We start from the raw sequence: 6,000 nt of genomic DNA, 5'->3' as shown, positions 1-6,000 counted from the left end.
GGCAACTCGTGTCCTTGCTCGTGTTGACGGGGTGCTGTTTTCTCACTCATCGAAGGAAATTTTGATTAGAGTGAGAAAGTAAGGAACAGTCAGTGCGGGAGCCGTGTGCGTTACTATAGGTGCGGCAGAAGGAATGTAGTCGACTCTGTCGTTCTCACGGTGTTCTTACGCATGATCCAACGTTTCGTCACACTAGATTATGCATAAGAACGTCGTGATAATGCAAGTGCTGGCTTGTTTCCTTCTGCCTCACCAATCACATTGATCACAGCACATACGATTCTCCGTCGGTTCGTGGTGCATTGTGCATTCTTTGTGCCATATTACCAGTCCAAACACTAGAAGTTTTGGAAGGTTCTCCCTCAGTACCTGTAAGCAGTGTGATACCAGCTGGCATTCGCATGGGTAGAGAAATCCGGAACATTTTCTCACTTTTGAGCATCAACGTCAGCCCGGTCTCGAATCGCATTTTCGCTTGAGGTGGCACCGTTGGCAGTAATCTATTGCGCCGTGGGAAAGACCTGCTTAGTGCACTAGTGCTGGAAAATTCTGCAAGTTCGTCATTAAAATTAAATCAACTTTTCTTCGCTGTAACGTACTCCGGATCAGACTCGCTGGTGGAACGTTTTCGTGGGACCCAAAAAGCTTCAGTTTGAACTGCTTTCCAAAAGATTTCTGGGCAGGCGTCTTGGGACGCACGATCTCCACCGAGGCATCCGTTAGCGTGTTCGTGTCGGAGCGGATGACCTGTTTGATCGGCTACAATTCTACCATCGATTTTCGGCCCTGCTTTTTGTTTAACTTCACACGATAGTTGAAATCGAACACGGTCGACGATCCGGCGGAGGATGCTTCGTCTTCATTCTCCGAAGAAGTCAACGATTTGATCTTTTCCGAGCTGAGCTTCTCGAGCCTTACGACCGGTTTGACTCGAAGTAATTTTTTGACGGAAGTTCCTCGTGGCAGTGGAATCTTCTTGACCAGTTCCTCCAGACTGATTTCTTCGCTTCGAAGAAACGAACGAGGAAGAACTAGATGAAGACGTGGACAGCCGTCATTTCGACGTTGGTTTCTTTCGTGTAGAAACCAGATCGGAATCGCTGTCGTCACTGTCTATTGCGGTTCGTCTTTTCTGAGATTTGCGTTTGGTCGTCAATGCAACTGACTCTTCAGAATCTGAATCATCCGATTCAATCTGACGTCTGCCACTAGATCGGCCCCTAGAACTCCCCTCTCTGCTATCGTTACCGGCTTCCGCCCATCTTGCTGCTTCCACTCTTCGGGAAGCCTCGGCTAGCTTCAAAACCGCTTCCGGCGTCTTTCGGGCAATCGGACGACAAAAGGTGAAAACATAGTTCTTCGAGGGAACCTCCATGCACTGATCTTGGCGACAAGTCGAACCGCACGTTGCACAAAGGATCAGATCCCAACGCTTGCAATCGTCGTAATCTCGCCCATACCGACAGCGACACTCTTCAGCGTCACACTCCGAAGGACGTTCCAACTGATCGTTGAATACATTCGGTTCCAGCTCCCACGAGGCATCCCTCGAACAATTAAAATAAAATATTCAGTATTCAAATACCGATTCACCCACCTCCGCCGCTTCACTAAATTTTCCGGAATATAAATGCCACGCTGATGGATCTGCTGACTAAAGTCGTCCTTGTTGCACAAAGGGCAATTGAAAAAGTACCTCGCCGATTGGGCAAACTGTGCCACGTAGCTCCGATGGAACCAGCCATTCTGACAGCACGGGGCACGAATCGATTCGATTCTAGGAGTGTTTTAATGGGAAATAGGTTTGACCGTGATAAACCGGAATTAAACTAGAGAAAATTACGGAGTAAAATAAGCACGTTTATATTCTTTGAGGTTTTGTTTTGTATATCATTTCAGGAAAAAGAAATTGACAGTTGTGTACGAAAAAAAGGGGTTCCGACAGTAAAGTTGAATAGTGGAATTGCTACCTCTCAACATCCCTGCTCAATTCCGAGATTCCTTCAACCCGATCATCTCTCGTAGCTTAACGAACGTTGCAGTCGGTAATCCCTTCGTTAGAATGTCAGCTTGTTGGTCTTCGGAGGGAACATATTCCACCTGAATGCTTCCTGCCTTGATCAGGTCACGGATGAAATAATACTTCACTTCCACATGTTTCATCCTTCGGCTGTCGCGAGGCTCCTCCGCAACTCGAATGCACGATTGGTTGTCCTCATAGTATGTTACCGGATGGCCAAGTCCGATTCCAAGATCCGCTAGAAGACGCACCAACCAAACTCCCTCACAGGCAGCTGTGCACAAGGCAACAAACTCCGCCTCAGTTGAAGAGAGCGACACGGTCGGCTGTTTCCGTGTTAGCCAAACGCTCGTACTTCCGAAGATCTTGAACAAATACCCAGTCACTGATCGCCGATCATTCACGTCGTTGGCCCAATCAGCGTCGCTGAATGCAGTCAGGGCAACCTCTCGATCATCACCGCGAAATTCCAGTACCAGGTTCAGCGTTCCCTTCACGTATCTCAAGATCCTCTTCAGATGTACCCAGTGCTCCTCCGTCGGACAGCTTTGGTACTGGCTCATGTAGTTCACAGATGCAGACAAATCTGGTCTGCTGGCAAGCGTAACGTACATCAGACAGCCGACTAATTCACGGTAAGGCTTGTCAGTACGTTGGCTCTCTTCTCCTTTCTGCAATTTCAGATGGCATTCAATCGGTGTGGACACCGGTCGGCACTCGTCCATACCGAACCTTTTCAGCAAACCCTTCAGATACGCTTGTTGGTCAATCCGCATAATCCTTCCGTCCACGTCACGCTCGATGCGCATCCCCAGGAAACTATTCACGGCGCCAAGATCCACCATCTCAAACTCCTTCGACAACAGCATCTTTACGATCCGGATCACCTTCAGACTGAGGCTTACAACGAGTATATCGTCCACATAAAGAACGAGGAACACTTTCTCCTGTCCAGAGCTCCGAATATACAGACACGGATCGTTGTCGCTGCGCTTAAATCCAATACTGGTCACAAACCGGTGGAACCGGTCGTTCCAGGCCCGTGAAGCTTGCTTCAGGCCATAAATAGATCGGTTTAGGCGACACACCAGGTCGTGTCCCTGCTGAAACCCTTCCGGTTGGACCATATAGATTTCCTCCTCTAATTGACCGTTTAGGAAGGCGGTCCGGACGTCCATTTGGTGGACTAATAATCGTTGCTGGTTCGCCACTGCTAAAACCGCTCGCAAGGTGTTCAACCTCGCCACCGGCGCGTATGTTTCGGTATAATCATACCCATACCGCTGAGTGAACCCACGAGCTACCAACCTTGCCTTATAACGGTCCGGTTCACCGTTCGCAGCAGGCTTCACTTTAAAAATCCACTTACATAAGATTGGCTTCCTTCCAGCTGGTAACTTCGTTAGCATCCACGTCCGATTGCGAGTCAACGAGTCCATTTCTTCTTGCACGGCCGTCTGCCATTTCGGCCAATCGTCACGCTTCCGAATTTCCTGCAGCGTATCTGGAAGATCCTCTACGAATCCGATGGCACTCAAGGCGAATCCCGCGAAGTCCATATCAAAATCCTTCTGCCACACAGGGGGTTTCCTAATACGACGACTTCGGTCGGTCTGTTCCTGTTGCTCATCATTCACTTCTTGATCTTCCTCCAAGCCTTCTTCCTCTCCAAGGTGTATGTTGTCACAGCTGGTGAATCCTTCGAACTCTTCGTCAGAAACATCTGACACTTCTTTGGTGTCACTGCTTTGGCGATCGTCAGTACCACCGGTAGCACCGCTGGCATCACTACTCAATGAATCACTCGACTCACAACGACGGATACTCAGAAAGTCACCACTCTCCGATTGCTTCTTTGGTTCTGCAACACCTTCCCCGCTGATCTTGCCGCCGACGTTCTCGTCGAAGACCACGTCACGAACGATTGAAACCTTCTTGCTCCTTGGATCGAAGACGCGATATCCGTTCTTGGCGTACCCAACGAAGATGCCCTTCCAGGACTTACCATCGAGCTTCTTCCGGTGTTCCTTGGGGATATGGCAGTATGCAACACACCCAAACACACGTAGGTTGGAGATATCAGGCTTGCTTCCACTCCACAATTCAAACGGTGTTTTGTTTCGCTCCACTGCACTCGCCGGACTCCGATTTGTCAAATAAGCAGCGGTTTCAACCGCTTCGCTCCAAAATTTCTTGCTGATTTCAGATTGAACGAGCATCGAGCGAGCCTTTTCCACCAAAGTACGGTTCATGCGCTCGCTGACCCCATTTTGCTCTGGCGTGTAGGGCACGGTGTACTCCACCTGGATTCCCTTCTTGCGGCAAAACTTGACGAACGCACTGCCCCGGTACTCGCCACCGTTGTCACAGCGGATCCGAGAAATCCGCTTCCCGAACTGCGCCTCCGCGATGGCCGTGTACTCCTCAAAGCACTGTAGCACTTCGTCTTTCGTTGCAATAGGGTACACTTTCACAAAGCGACTCCAGTCATCAATGAAGCATACAAAGTACCTTGCTCCATGATGACTCACTGGAGTCACTGGCCCACACACGTCTGTGTGCACCAACTCGAGAACTCGCGACGAACGTTTTCCGACGTGTCCCTTATCGAAAGGCTTCCGGGTTTGCTTACCCTCGACGCACGATTCACAAATAACGACGGTGTCACTATCTTTCGAATTCAATGCCTTCTTCATCCCGTCGACCATTCCGTTTTCAACGAGACACACCAAGTTCTTCTGGCTCAGATGGCCATACCGACGATGCCATAACTCGTCACACTTACGAACTTCGCCGCACGAATACAGCAACGACGCATTTGCCGCCTTATCAACCGCGTAAAACTCGAGTTCGTAGAGCAAATGACCACGCTTACCGATCGCGACCACTTCCGTGCCGTTCAGAATCTTCACCGTCCCGTTTTGGAAAATTACCGACATTCCCGCACTTTCAACCTTTCTCACGGAGAATAGATTTCATCTTGCTTCGGGTACGAAAAGCACGTCCTTCACTTGGCACTCAATCTTCTTCTTACCGACTACGGAGTTCACAACGATAGTTCCGGTGTACTTCGCTACGATGCTTTCACCGTCCTTCACAACGGCAATCTCCATCGGCCGCTCCAACCGGTGAAGCTTCACGAAAAGGTCCCGATTGTTTACAATGTGTTCGGACGCGCCGGAGTCCACGAACCACTGAATCTTCTTGATTGCGCACGGATTTCCAACACTGACGAAGCACACACCCTTGCCTTCTTCCGAGAAATGAGCGGTCTGCTTCGATTTATTCTTCTTCTCCTTCTCCTTCACAGGGCACTCTGAAGCTTTATGGCCAACCTTTTGGCAGTAAAAGCACTTGAATGTCTTCTGTTTTCCCGCGGACTTTCCTTTAGAGCTGCTACCGAACGCCGCTGATTCCTGCTTCGATACAGCACTCACACTACCGGATGCATTCTGCTTAATTTCCTGGTCCAGCAGCCGGCATTTCGCAAACTCGAGCGTAAGCGTTTCGGCTGGAAGCGACTCCATCGTCGTAACAACAGTTGCGTACTCTTCACCCAGGCTCAAAAGCAATCCACAGACAACATCGACATCTTCCATCACCGCTCCGATTCCGCGCAGCTGCCGGACGAGCGATTCGTACTTCAGAAAATGTTGCTGCAATGGTCCGCCTTCGTATTTCAGTTCCTTCAACTGTCGACTTAGGTGCATCCTTTTTGCAACGCTTTTGCGCTCGAACACACGAGAAAGTGCACTCCAGATGGCCTTCGGAGTCTCATGTCCCTGTACGTACTCGATTTGGCTGTCACTTATCCGGGAGACGATGAGGGATTTACATTTGCGTTCCCTTTTCTTCGCCTTTGCCAGCTCCTTCTCCTTGCGTTCTTTTTCCGGCGCCGTGTCCGCTGCATTGACGACCAACTCTTCCCGTTCGCGTGCTTCCGTCGTGATGAATTCCAGTAGTTCATATTCATCCAGAAC

At 49.8% G+C, this 6,000-nt stretch overlaps 1 pseudogene; it reads right to left on the bottom strand.

Annotated features, from left to right (window-relative positions):
* Positions 1–495: 495 nt before the first annotated feature.
* Positions 496–1,553, bottom strand: LOC135713117 (transcriptional regulator ATRX homolog; annotated as a pseudogene).
* Positions 1,554–6,000: the final 4,447 nt, after the last annotated feature.

The sequence above is a fragment of the Ochlerotatus camptorhynchus genome, unplaced genomic scaffold (assembly GCF_037179485.1).
Source record: "Ochlerotatus camptorhynchus isolate MF236.1 unplaced genomic scaffold, CSIRO-AGI_Acam_v1.1 ptg000538l, whole genome shotgun sequence".
NCBI lineage: Eukaryota > Metazoa > Arthropoda > Insecta > Diptera > Culicidae > Ochlerotatus > Ochlerotatus camptorhynchus.
This window is presented reverse-complemented; position numbering and strand designations above follow the sequence as displayed.